The sequence below is a fragment of the Euprymna scolopes genome, chromosome 26 (assembly GCF_053919585.1).
Source record: "Euprymna scolopes isolate OS-2025 chromosome 26, ASM5391958v1, whole genome shotgun sequence".
In the NCBI taxonomy this organism is placed as follows: domain Eukaryota; kingdom Metazoa; phylum Mollusca; class Cephalopoda; order Sepiida; family Sepiolidae; genus Euprymna; species Euprymna scolopes.
In genome coordinates this window covers 6,506,244-6,521,396 of record NC_136507.1, presented here as the reverse complement: position 1 = coordinate 6,521,396, position 15,153 = coordinate 6,506,244, and positions in this window count along the sequence as shown.

Here is a 15,153-nt window from a genome sequence, read left to right as displayed (position 1 = left end):
ATCTCTCTTGTCATCCATCCTCAAACATTTTCAATTGGGTTCAAGTCCGGTGAGCATGCAGAATGTCCCAAGAGATGAACTCCATTTTCTTGTAGAAGGTCCGTTTTGCAGTGTGGATTGCAGCATTATCCTATTGGAATAACCATCCATCCCCACACAAACGATGACCCTCTATCATCAAAGATACTTTTTGTAGCTAACATAACCAGTTGCTCTCTAATGAATCTGCATCACCTGGAGCCTCATCGTCCGTCTGTAAGAAAATGCACCCCATACAATTATGGACCCCCACCACGATGACGTGTGGAAAAAATTTCAAGGGGCATTTTTTTTTTTTTTCTGTCATTCTAATATCGCTGGAAGCGATCAGAACCATCTAAATTGATTTTTTTCTCATTAGAAAACAGGACTTTCTTCCACTTCTCAACGTCCCAGGTTTGGTATTCACGACCAAATCTTAAGCGGTCCACGTTTTGACGTGGAAGCAATCAAGGAATTTGTTTACGCTTTTTATTTACCATGCCTTTTTGTTGTAAATGTCGTCTGATTGTTATTTGACTGCAATCAACATCTGTAACCGCGTTAATTTGACTAGAAGAAAGTCCTCTGTCATTCATAACAACCCGTCTGATTCTCCTACCTAATGCAGGAGAAATATGGAGGAGGGGCTACCAAAGGATTTTGCTTTTCTATAATTCTCAGTGTTCTTTAGAAAGTTGCAAAAAACAGTTTTACTGTGATTTACCTTAGCTGCTATCGCTCGCTGTGACAAACCTTGCTCATGGAATCCTAGAATTCGAGAGCACTCAATTTTGGTTAGTTTTCTTGCTTTAGGAATGGTAACACCTTTACACAGTGATTGCTAATCTCTAACTGAACTAAAAACATTAAAATTACCATAAATCTAACAATTTATACCCTTAGTCTTATAATTTTGATCATGTGTAAAAAGTCTAATTTAATAAAAATGCAAATTTTTAAATAAAATTTTTGGAATGTACATTTTTGTTTTCATAACCTTTTAGAATGTAGTATTAGTAACCTTAAGTTGGAAGAGTCTATCCTTAAAAAAGGTTTCTTTTTAAAGATTTTTAAGTGGTCCTAAATTTTTGATCAGCAGTGTATATGTAGTAGGCTATAATATCATGTGGGCTAATTTACTGCAAATAGGCATGTGAAGCTTCGTCTCGGTTTATCGCGATGGCTCTCCAATATGTGCAGACAATCAACCGATTTTTGTAAAATGGACGATTTCACCGATTTTGATGATTCGTTAATCATAATTTAGTCGCAGGCAACGTCGAGTCTCTCTGCTATCCGTGAAATCGACCATTTTTCTAAAATCGATTGATTGCCTGCTCATGTTGGGGATCCATCGTGATACACCGAGAGGAAACTTCGCATGCCTATTTGCATACTCAAGTTTATAATAAATGGCAGTGTGTATTTATTGTATGTGTGTGTGTATTTCACAGAAGAATCCGTCACAATCATAATCAATTTTTTCTTTAGATTATCGGTAATAATAATAATAATAATAATAATAATAATAATAATAATAATAATAATAATAATAATAATAATAATTCTGTTTCTCAATTCCAATTTAATGAAAATCCTCTAAAAATGAATGGAAAAATAGCTAGACGGGCGGCTAGCGAAATTTGTTACGAGGGAACAAAAAGAGGAACTCTTTATTCTTTTTTGGCAAAGACAGGCAGAATTTTTGCTATGTGGATGTGTGTATGCATATATACATGTGCGTATGTTTGTACTAAAAAGGACTGTTTCCATCCCCACCCCTCTCCTAACCCTTACCCTCTGCTGACCTGGCATTTAACTCAAGACTGGAGCCCACAGAGGATAGGTATTAGTACACCCGTGACAGAAAACACTTTTAAAGAACCCAACGAAATGTGAGTTTATGTCTTTTAAAACAAAAAAAGTTAATGTTACTTCGAATTCATTTCAGAAAACAGTCTTTGTTTCAATATAAACGTATAATTCTGTTTGTCAATTCAAATTTAATGAAAATCCTCTAAAAATGAATGCAAAAACATCCAGACGGGCGACAGGCGAATTATCTAGTTAAATGTATAACAGAAACGACACTTTTTACCGATATTGACGTAGAAATGTGCCCCGCCTTTGAACGAGGGAATTAAATTCTACAAAAGCGGCCGGGAAAATTGCCCCCCCCTTCTCTTTTCCCATACAACATTTCCAGCGGCTAAACAGTATGGTGTAAGGTAGACCAATCTTCAAACGCTCTCTTTCAGAGCATATCTTCTGACTTTTACTAAGTAGAATACTTAGTTATATATTTATTTATTATTTTTTTAATTTTTTATCTAGTTATTATTATTTTTTTTATTTTATTTATTTTTTTATTTTTATTTTTATGTCCCATATGTATATGTGATAGTGCATGATACCTCTTGGATACACGGGAGCTATACACTATCCTTGCATCAGAACCACAGGTAAAACAATTCTGGGCTCGGTGTTGCCACAAACACCAAAACATGAAAAATGTCAATTACAAATAATCCAAACCATGGGACCCAGAAGAAAGATCTGGGTGTCATGATCGGCAGGTGCTCCTTCGGTAGCCAGCATGGGGGACCCGGTCGTCATCCTGCGAATGTTGACCAACTTTCCAGTTTCAGAAACTCAAATGACATGGACGCTGAACAGGTAAATATAACCTCTTATTTTAGGGAACAAAATGATACCAAACAAATACAGCACAGCCATGATAACCATCAAAAGGGGAACAAAACGAAGAAAGAAATGGACAACAAAAGAGAATAGACTCGTAATGGAATGTTATTATAGAAGTCATCCTAAATATAGATATGGAGGTTACCGGAAACGAATGAAAGAACTATGGAACCTATCCAGTGACTACCATACGACAGAACAAAGAATTGCGGACCAAGCAAGACTGATACTCAAGAAAGGTTGGCTCTCTAAACTAGAACTAACAGAAATTCAGCGAAAAATAAATTATGAAACTGAACAAGAAGCATCCCCCAACGAAACCACACGTAGAGCAACATCACAAGTTGAAGCCTCACAAGTAACAACACCAAAAGCCGAGGACCAACAAAGAACGAAGTCTACAAACGTGGAAACCGAGAACAATGAAACAGAACTAACAGAGAATGAAGCAAATGAAATAAATAAAATAATACAGCTGATGAAAGAAGGAAAAACAAAGCTCCCATCGTTAAGGAACCAAAAGCAGAAGAAATTAAAAACAGAAACAGAGAAGGTTAACAAACTCCTCCCACATATCCCAACAAATACAATCACAGACTTAAACAACCTGATTTACGCAGGCGCCAAAATGGTAAGTATGAAACTCAAATCAGAAAAACAACCGGGGACAAGCGGACCGACAAAACCTGGATGGGAAATAAGACTAGAACCCCAAATATACAAACATAAAAAAGAAACCAAAAAGATCAACAGGAAGAAAGTAATATGGAGAAAACGGAATATTGGAAATGTAACTGACAGTGAGAGGCTAAACAAAAACATGAAGAACTGAACCAAAAAATAAAAGCAAAAGAAGCGAGATTGAGACGATATAGATATAAAACAGAACAATGCAAGCAAAACAGAACACTTGAAATTAATGAAAGCCAATTCTACCAAAATGTGAACGGAGGAAAAACAAAAACAGAAAAACCAAATCCGACAGAAACAAACCTCTACTGGAGTAAAATATGGGAAGAGCGACGAGATCACAATAGAAATGCCGAATGGCTGAAAGACATGTAGGAAGAGTTACAACGAATAGAAGAAGGAACAGTGAATGAAATCAGCAAGGAAATCCTAAATAAAACCATAGGAAAAATGGCAAACTGGAGAGCACCAGGGCATGACGGGATACATGCATACTGGTTCAAAAAATTCACAACCTTACACGAAAGGCTAGCCCAAAACCTGAGTAGATGTATACAGGAAGCAAACGTACCAGACTATATGCCATCACGTGTTTGGAAGATACTGACAGCACAACTGAGGGAACAAATCTACCACTCCCTTAATAACCGTGGACACATCCCTGAAAGAAAGGATGCCAAAAAGGGAAAAGAGGAACACATGACCTGTTATATATAGATCAAACGATCCTAAAGGAGGTAAAAAGGAGGAGAAAGAATTTAGCAATGGCATGGATCGACTACAAAAAAGCGTACGACAGGATCCCCCAAGCATGGATAATAGAATGCCTAAAAATGTATAAAATACTAAGCAGGATCACCAACGTAATAGAAATTGCAATGAAAACATGGAGACTGGAATTGACAGCTGATGGCAACACATAACAGAAATTAACATACAAAACAACATCTTCCAAAAAGACTCACTATCACCATTACTGTTCATCATAGCCATGATGCCCTTGAACAGTATTCTGAGAAAGTGTCAAGCCGGATACAAGTTCTCCAACACAGAGGAAAAAATGAACCACCTGATGTACATAAACGATCTGAAACTTTTTGAAAGTACTGAAAAGGAGTTAGAGACACTAATCAACACTACCAGGATCTTCAGCCAAGATATCCAAATGGGATTTGGAATGGAAAAGTGCGCACAACTAGTTATATGAAAGGGAAAACTGGAAACGACAGAAGGCATGGAACTACCCAACCAAACAGAAATGAGGGCACTAGAGGAACAAGACAGCTATAAATATTTGGGAAATCTGGAAGCGGACACCATCAGAGCAACAGAAATGAAAGAGAAAATTAGAAAGGAATACCTCAGGAGAACACGAAAACTCCTGGAAATTAAATTATATAGCAAAAACCTAATAAAATGTATAAATACATGGGCAGTATCACTAGTAAGATACTCTGGACCGTTTATAGGGTGGACAAAAGAACTGAGACAACTCGACCAGAAAACCAGGAAACACATGACCATGCATAATGCACTACACCCAAAGGACGATATTGACAGACTCTACGTGAAAAGGAAAGACGGCGGGAGAGGACTGATCTGTATAGAAGACTGTGAACGACACGAAAAATGTACTAGAAAAATACATAATGCAAAACACTGAACGGATAATTATGGCAGCGAGAGACACTGAAAAAAAAACAACAAACAGAAAACAGAGAGATAAACGACAAAACAAGAAAAGAGAAATGGGAAGAGAAACAACTCCACGGGAGATTCATAAGAATGACTAAAGATGAGAATAACGAAAACACCTGGACATGGATGCAAAAAGGACATATAAACCGAGAAACTGAATCTCTAATAACTGCAGCACAAGATAACTCCATAAGAACCAAAGCAAGGATCGATAAAACACAAGAAAACAGCAAATGCAGACTCTGTGGACAAAGAGACGAAACGATAAACCATATAGTAAGTGAATGCAGCAAACTTACCCAAAAGGAATGCAAAAACAGGCATGACCAAGTGGGGAGGGTGGTACACTGGGAATTGTGCAAACGACAGCATTTTTAGCGTACAGACAAATGGTACAAGCTTAAACCCGCAACAGCACTCGAAAACGAGAACCACAAAATCCTATGGGACATGGACATACAGACGGACAAATCATCCAAGCAAGAAGACTAGATGTCGTAATAATTAACAAGAAAGAAAAATCCTGTCAAATCGTAGACTTTGCAGTCCCAGCTGACCACAGGGTGAATATCAAAGAAACGGAGAAACGAAGCAAATACACAGAGCTAGCCAGAGAGTTAAAAGGGATTTGGATGATGAAGAAAATCAAAATAGTACCGATAATAGTAGAAACACTAGGAACAATTCCGAAAAACTTCGAAAAAAGAATCTCAGAAATTGGAATCAAAGGAATAACTGCAAAAGTACAACGACTTACGATAATGAAAACGACTGAAATATTAAGGAAAACCCTTGAATGCGGAGAATAATACAAGACAATATAACGAATAAATGTTACAGGGAATGAAGAACACCGAAACTGCATATCTACAAGTTCTACACACACCCCATACTGCATCCCCCCATTGTTTCATCACCGTTCCCCCAATAAAAAAGGGATACCAAAGGGCCGAGAAGGGTCAATAAGGACTGAAAGACCGAAGAGCGAGTGCCAACCAGACCTCGGCTGAACAAGCGCAAAGAGAACTGGGACTTTAGGGGGGCTGCGTGCCACTCAAATTCCAATATAAACCAATAGCCACTACCAGCAAGAAATCAATGGTAAGCGGCTGTTGCGATCATGCAAATTCATTTGCAAATGCTATCGAAAGCAGTGGAGAGAGAGCTGGACGTCTGGGGAGACTTGTTGTCACTCAGCTTCCAGAGAACACCACAGGTTTCCAATCAGATCGTTTGTTGACTTGTGTGAAAGCTCTAGCCAATAATAATAATAATAATAATAATGATAATAATAATTTATAGTTATGAAAAAATAAATTACTGTAATTGTATTATTTTATACGAATATTTAGTTATATATGTAAATAAATAGCGAGATTGCATCCGGTTAAAGCATATATCTACGCCAATTTTTAGGAGGGTGAGCACTATATATATATATATATATATATATATATATATATATATATATATATGAAAAAGTCTATATTCCAAATTCCAAGATGTTGTCCATCTTACTGTTTATTTTGTTCAGCACGTTAAAATATTCAATTAGCGACAATATCTGTCTCATAGCGCACATCCATTAATAATTATTATATATCAAGATTTGATCCTTTTAACATGCGAAGAGAAATAAATGGTAACATGAACAACAGCATTTATTTGTATATTTATTTGTATATTTATTTGTATATTCATTTGTATGCTCTATAGTTACATCGAGTTTCATAAATTAAAGGATTGGTATAAATAAAGGGTGAAATATAATTGAATAAGCATGTCTTCTTTCCCGTAAACATAAATACATATATATATACAGATATAAATGTGTGTATATATATATATATATATATATACATACATATATATACATATATATACATACATATATATATACATACATACATATATATACATACTTACATACATATATATATATATATATGATGATGATTGCAACGTCTTGTCAGACGAGTGCCACTCCCTCAGACATTTAAAATCCATGAGCCCAAATGCCTGAGAGAGTATCTATACAAAGATGATGTTAAAGAGTCTTAGCTTTGTACGACAGCTAAGTCTCTCTCTCGGTTCAAAATGTTGAGATCCAGCAACAAGCAAGAGCAAGATAGCCAGCAACAAATTGAACTGCAGACCAGCTTAATGCGGGTACTGGTCTCCCGCTTTATGTTTTTTTAAATCAGAGATTTGCTTCTCCTAGAATATACATACATATATATATATACATATATATATACATACATACATATATATACATATATATATAAATATATATATATATATACGAGAGAACGAGAGAAGAGAAAAAGGGATTATATACAGAGAGTTAATGTGCCTGAGAGACATGGCAATTAATTTAGATAGATAGATAGATAGAGAGACAGAAAGAAAGAAATGAAAACACTGAGAATGATAGATATAAAATAAACATGATAGATAAAAAAACACTATAGATAAACATATTAAATCACATAGAAAGTGCAAGCATAATAAGTTATGTGGTTAAGATTAAGCTTAGAAAAGTGAAAAGAGTAAAAGAGTAGATGTTAAAACTAGAAAAGAAAATGGTTAAGATACTCTAGTAAAAAATAATAAATTTATAACTTTACATATTGCAGCATTAGAGTTTAATTCAATTCAACAGTATATTTAAATTATCAATGCTTCAATATTTTATTTATTATATTTTTTACTAGAATGCATTTCTTTTTCTTTCCAATTTCAACAACGAGTCATTTTACTTTTCTAAGCTTAATCTTAATCGCATTACGTTTCATGCTTGCATTATTTATGTAATCCATGAGTTTCAGGCTTTGATTTGAGATAATATTTTCTTTTTTGTGTTCAATATCATACGCATTGCCAATAATCCATAAAAAATTATTTCCAACTTCTTAAATTCAGGTTCCTTACTTATGCTCAGGACTTTTGAACACCAGTAATTTTATTATAACTTTTGTGTTAATGAACGAAAATGGATATATTTTTTATTTAAAAGAATGCTAAGAAGATGACCTATGAACTGTAAAAATTGTTTGAAATTTGGTCGAAAAATGAGTAAGCGGTGAAGCTTTAAAGCAGTAGTAAATGAGTAAAGCTCACACTTAACCATATTTTCACACACAGTAGTATTTGAATGATAAATGTGGATAGAAAATCAAATATATATAGACAAAACTAGTATAGATAAAATTGGATGTATAAGAAAACAATGCAATCGATGAACACTTATGCAGATGAATATGAGATTAAAGATAGATATACAGATACGAATAGCAATAGATAGATATGCGAAACCCAGAAACAAATTCTCTGATCAGTAGTAATATATATATATATATATATATATATATATATATATATATATATATATATATATATATATATACGAATAGATGGGTAAAAAATTACATAGATAGATATATAGATGGATAGATTGTAATCAACCCTCTAAGCTTCATAAGATTACTGCGTTTATCATCAAAATGAAATACGGATGTGCGGCTATTGGATAAAATTAAAAATGGCAGCGAACATTTTGATGTTATAAAGGACAGTTATTCTTCCGATGCATTCATCAAAAGAACATGTGTAATTAGTATAATATCTGTGGTGTCCCTTTCTAATGTACTGATGACATGTATTTCGTTATAGAAAAATAAGATTTATCGAGGACGGATGAAACTTGACGTTTTTATGTCAATCTACTACAAGTCAAATGATAAAAAATGGCTAGATGGGCCAGGGTTACTTTTGGTTTCATGAGATTCTTTAACTGCCATGGCTTTTCTCTGCTCTTCCTAGTCTACTAAGAATTAAATAGTCTTTTTGTTCATGTTCTTGAAATTGTCCAATCGGTCTTGAAACAATTGTAACTTACAATGAAATACACTTTTTGTTGCGATCAATTCCTTTTTTGAAAGAAAGAGCAGAAAGATATAGCGACTGACTACAGCGAGATGAACGGCTCCCTGGACAAACCAAATAAAAAAGCAATAAAATTCAGCATACCAATGTATAATAAACACTTACAAGTCTCCACCCCTTGGAAACACTTCAAACTAACTACGAAACTCGCCATTTTTACACATTTGAAAATAATTTCTGACGAGGACGCATCACAGACCGTCTGAAACGCGCGTAAACGATTTCAATGACTTAAAAACATTATTACAATGATCCAAACATAATTCTCAATGAAAAACCAAGACACGGAATAATAAAATAATGTTAAAAAATACACATTGTTGGTGACTACTTCCTTATTTAAATATACATCTTTCTTTCGTTGGAATTTATTAACCCATTATATATATATATATATATATATATATATATATATATATATATATATTTGTTTACTGTTTTATGGGAAAAGAATTCCAACAAAGTGCCCGATTACGAAAAAAAAATTTTCAATATAAGAGCTTAATATTTATTTATTTAAAATTGCACAGAAGGTCAGAAAAACATTGGTACCGTCGGTTTCAAGCCTAACATAAGGGGGCAGTTTAAACCGACGGTACAAATGTTTATCTGGCCTTATATGTATATATATATATATATATATATATATATATATATATATATATATATATATATATATATATATATACGTGGTCAGTGATTGTTTATCCTATACATAGTCTATATAAAGTGTGCGGGTGTTCTGTTTGAGTGTATCACATGCTAGAGTTCATGAAAGTACAATCAAGACAATCCGTTGGAGACGTAGAATCAAGAATCAAGAATGCGCTTACCTTCCCTCTCCACCATTATGGACCATTTAACTAATTTCAAAATATTTATTCAGTAGCAATTAGTGGTATGCTAATTGCCATTGGACCAGCCTACAATTAGTCAGAGATGGTGGATTGTTCTATTTTGAGGCGCCTAATTGGCTAAACATGCCAGGAGGTGCAGGTGCCACTCTACAAATGCCAGCTGCTCTGGCATTCAGGGTTTTTACTGTTCTAGACTTCTGCCAGGAACTACACTCTGTCAATTATCGCATCCATTCAGCACAACATCTTCATTGGATTAGCTGGCTCATCCTAGCAATATTCTACAGGATGAACAAAGAACGTACCTTTTTTTATCTTAGCTGGAATTTTTCATGCCGTGGATCCAGACCTGTATTCAAACTGATGCACAGAACGCACAGATGCGATGGTGTTTATATTTTCGGCAGCCATTTTTTATTTCGAATCTTGCAGATGGGGAAAACCTCTTCGCATGTGATGAGCTGTTTTTTTTGTTTTTCTTTATCTTGAAAACATTTGCATCTTTTCTTTCTCCTCATTCTTGACACTCGAACTCAGTTGTAGAAATCAGCTGACTGAACTTGAAACTGAGTAACTAACTAGAAACTCATGTGCGTCCTCTATTTATATTAAGGTGTGTGGAGTGGTAACATCCCGTTAAGGCAGCTCGCGCTTAAAACGCAACGACTTAACACATGACCTCTCGTCAATTCCTCGGTGTAGCGTGTTCGCCGACCCGAGTCAAAGAGTTTGTATATGTCACCGGAAACCATTTGACCTCTCTGCACTTAACTTGAACAAGAAGCCTAAGTTCAACTCGTATCGCGTTGATCACGCTCTTGACACACAACTTATGCAAGCGACTTCATAAAGGTTAATTAATTTGCATATTTCTTTGAAAAAAACGAATGTTAATTACTTATTTATTTTTATGAGTTCTTATTAGACGATTCGTTTCGTTACACTTTTACGCTGAATTCTATTTATGCACAGTGTCTCTATTTGCAATGCCTCCCCACAGGACAGAATTAGACACCATGGTAGTTTTTTAATATGGAGAAAAGGGGCAAAAATAAAAATTGTCTCAGTCGTGAAGGATTTCTCCTCCACTGACAGAGAACAAGAAATTGAAGTGCAGTATCTGAAGAACAGATACTACACTATTTATGCACAGTGTCTACTTGTAAATAACTGAGTAGAATTTAAGATGAAAATGCTTTAGTATATATATAAGTGACTTTGTAAGTATGTGTGCGAAAACACTCTACCAAACTCTTCTCTGAATATTTGGTCTACAGAGTTGAAATTTTATATATACGGTATTTGGACCTCTAGCGCACTTTCAATTTAAATAGTCAGCAGATATTGCTGATAAGGTTTCAAAACTGAAGACAAAACTGATGACCTTGGAAGGATAAATCGAACAAAACATTACGATTGCTGTTTCTTTTGAACATACTGAAAATTAAATATTCATAGCTCAAGGTCGCTTAATTTTTAACCTTTCGTGTCTATCTGTCTGTAAAAGGGACGATAACGATGCCGGAGAGATAAATAATCATTAACGCTGAGCGCTAAACGTTGTGGTTTCGATTCTAATGTACCCAAATCATATTAATACAACTTTTTAAATCATTACTATATATTGGATAATAGTCAATAGATAATTGGCTCTGTAATAATAAATAAGTAATTTGCATTAAATAAAATATAATATTTATGCGTATTTTACAACCGTATTTTTCACAAATAGTCGGCCAGTATCATTCTTTGTGGGTAATGTATTGTGCATCGTCATGAGTTTCCTGGTTTTCTGATCAAGATTTCTTTGTTCTTCATCGGTCCAGCTTATAAACAGACCAGAGTATCTTTCTAGTGACACTGATCACGTGTTTATTCCTTTAATTAAGTATCTACAATATAGTTTAGTTTCAATCTGTTTTCTTGTTCTTCTTAGGTATTCCTTTCCAATTTTCTCTTTTATTTCTATTGCTTAGATGGTATCTACCTCTAGAACTCCTAAGTAATTTTAGTTACCATGTTCATCTAGTGCCCTCATCTTTATTTGATTGGGTGGTGCTATACATTCTGTTGCTTCCAGTTTTCCCCTCCTCATAGTCAGCAGTGCGCATTTTTCCATACCGAATTCCATTCGAATATCCTGGCTAAAATTTCTGGTCGTGTTTATTTGCGTCTCTAGTTCTGTCTTTGTTTTTGAAAACTCTGTCAGGTCATCCATGTACATTCAGTGGTTCATTCTTTCTTTTGTATTAGTGAACTTGCACCCGGCCTGCCATTTTCTTGGTATATTGTTCAGCGGCGGTATGACTATAATGAACAGTAATGATTATGAGAAATCATCTTGGAAGATCCCTCTTTGTATTTTGATTTCAGTTATGTATTTTCCATCAGCTGTCAGTTCAAGTCTCGATGCATTTTCTATTAAATTGATTACTTTACCTGGTATTTTGTACATTCTCAGTCATTCTATTATCCATGCATGCTGAATCCTATCATATGTTTTCTTATAGTCTATCTGTGCTATAGCTAAGTTTTTTTCTTTACTTTTAACCTACTTCAGAATCCTTTGGTCTATGTATAATAGGTTATGCGTTCCTCTTTTCCCTTTCTGACATCCTTTCTGTTCCTCTGGGAATAGTCTGCGATTTTGAAGTTAATGATAAATTTGTTCCTTCGGTTGTACTATAAGTATTTTCTAAATTGTAAGTAAACATGTTATTGGCCGGTAATAACTGGGGATGTTTCCTTTTTCTGTGTCTTTTTGCACCAGTGTGGTTCTACCTTTGTCATCCATTCTGACACGTCTACTTCATAAATACGTTTTTTTTTCAAGGTTTTAAATTAATCGTTCATGTAGTGTTGTGAATTTCTTAGTCCAGTACGTGTGTATTCTATTATGATCTGCTGCTTTCTAGTTTGCCATTTTTTGGAGGATTTTCTTGAGTGTTTCCTTGCTTATTTTCCTTCTCTGTCCCTTCTAGTTGCTGTGGCTCTTTATGTCTTTCAACCTCCGGCATCTCTATTATGATCTTGTCGCTCTTCCCATACCTGGTTCCAGTAGCGTTTTGTATCTGTTGAGTCCGATTTTTCTGTTCGTGTTTTTCCTCTATTCGCATTGACAGAATTGGCTTTCATTGTTTCCAAAGGTCCTGTTTTGTTAACATTGTTCAGATTTGTACTGGCATTGTCTTAATCTCCGTTCTTTTGCTGCCATTTTAGTTCAATCATTAACGTTTCTTGTTAAGCCTCTTCCTGCTGGTCACATTTTTAGTTTTCCATCCTCTTCTAGTCGTTTTCATTTTGTTTATCGCTTTTTTTTTAAGTTTGTTGATCTGGGTTTCTATTGGGTTTATTCCTCCTTTTTCTTTCTTGGTCGTTTTTTCTACTTTAAATTTCATACTTACCGCCTTGGCACCCGTATAAATTAGATTATTTAGGTATGCATTGATATCTGTTGGGATGTATGGAAGGAGTTTGTTCACCTTCTCTGTTTCAGCTTTTACTTTTTCCCCCTCTTGATTCTTTAAGGGTGGAAGATTTGTTTTTCTTCGTTCATAAGCTGCTTGATGTTTTTTATATCAGCTAATTCATTCTCGTTTATTTCATAGACCTCGGTCTCCATGTTTTTTGTATCCAAGTTTTTCGGGTCTTTCACTTGGAGTTTCTATGTTTGGGACTCTAGCGGGGGGGGGTCGTTTCTTAGTCCGTACTCAAACAGGCCATCATCAGATCGCTTGCTGATAACAACCGATGGTATTTTCTGGAGTCTGTGTGACAACAAGTCTTCCCAGATCACCAGTACTCTTCATCTTTTTAGTGACCTTTACAAACGAATTTGCGTTATCTCAACAGTCGGTTGTCATTGACTTCTCGCAAGCAATGACCATTAGTCTTCAGTGGAATTTGAGTGGTAATAAGCTTTCCCAAGCTCTCAGCCTTATTCGCACCTATTTACTTGAGGTCTGGTTAGTGCTTTCCTTCCTCGATTTTTCTATCCTCCTTGTATCTTCCATATTTTGTATTTAACCTTCGAATATTTTGTATATTTTTCGCGGTTTAAGTTTTCTTGGTTGCATTTTGGCTTTACTTCCGTTGCATGTTCTATATGATATGTTAACGGTTGTAACTCATATAGATGAAATTCTGACATCGAAGGTTCTCCTTAAAATTTAAATTATTATTATTATTATTATTATTATTATTATTATTATTATTATTATATAAACGTAAATATACTTAATATAAACCTTGACATACGTTTTCTATTCTAAAAAGTGGCTCGTTCCTTGTTGTTAATACCAACAAAGACAGGAAAAGAAAAAAATGTTTAGCTCCAAAACGAGAAATTTATGTCCAAAGTCTCAGCATGATAAAAATTATATTAAATGGTTTTATTTATTTCAAAATTGCATTATTTTTTGTTTCAATATATGCGTGCGTGCGTGCGTGCGTGCGTGTGTGTGTGTGTGTGTGTGTGTGTATGTGTGTGTGTGTGTGTGTGTTTCCCATGTTATTATTGCCCGAATAAGATCTGGTAAGCTGCAAAACGATAAAAGTATCAAAGAACTGTTTATAACGAAATCCAGCTACTATCTTCTCATGAGGAGAAATGTTTTGAACAGACAGGAAAATGGGGTGAAAGGCGAGTTACTAACGATAAAAGACACTTTGCGTCCGGATCAGAACGCGTTAATCTTGGAAGCGTTTTTGTCGGAGAAGAATCATTTCAAACGTTTCACATTTAATCCCTTACAATAGAGATAAAAAGTGTATGGGATGGTTCGCTTGTCGAAAAACTGTTTTAAGAGAAAAAACGGTTCATCTTCATCATTGCATAATTTATAGTTGATACTAATTTTCATTCGTAGGCTATTGATTTGCATTCGTAGAGAAAAAGAAGAATAGGTTGAAAGTAGCGAGTAGGATTTGGGGTTGGGGTCACCAGACAGGGCTGTCTGAAGATACTGGCTTTCTTACCAAAAATGCCCCTAAACATTGATTTTTTTTCTCTCTTTTTATGAAACTAATTCATGTTCTGCAAAGTTAAAAACAAAAACAATAATTTGCTTTTAAAAACTAATCATGAAAATATAAAGAACCTGAAGCATAAAACCGTTTTTTTTAATCATTACATTCGGTATTAAATATGATAGTGTTTTTTTTGGGGGGGGTATTACATTTTCACCCCAAATAAGGCGCATTGCCACTTTGGTGTAGGGGCTACTATCAGGGGCAG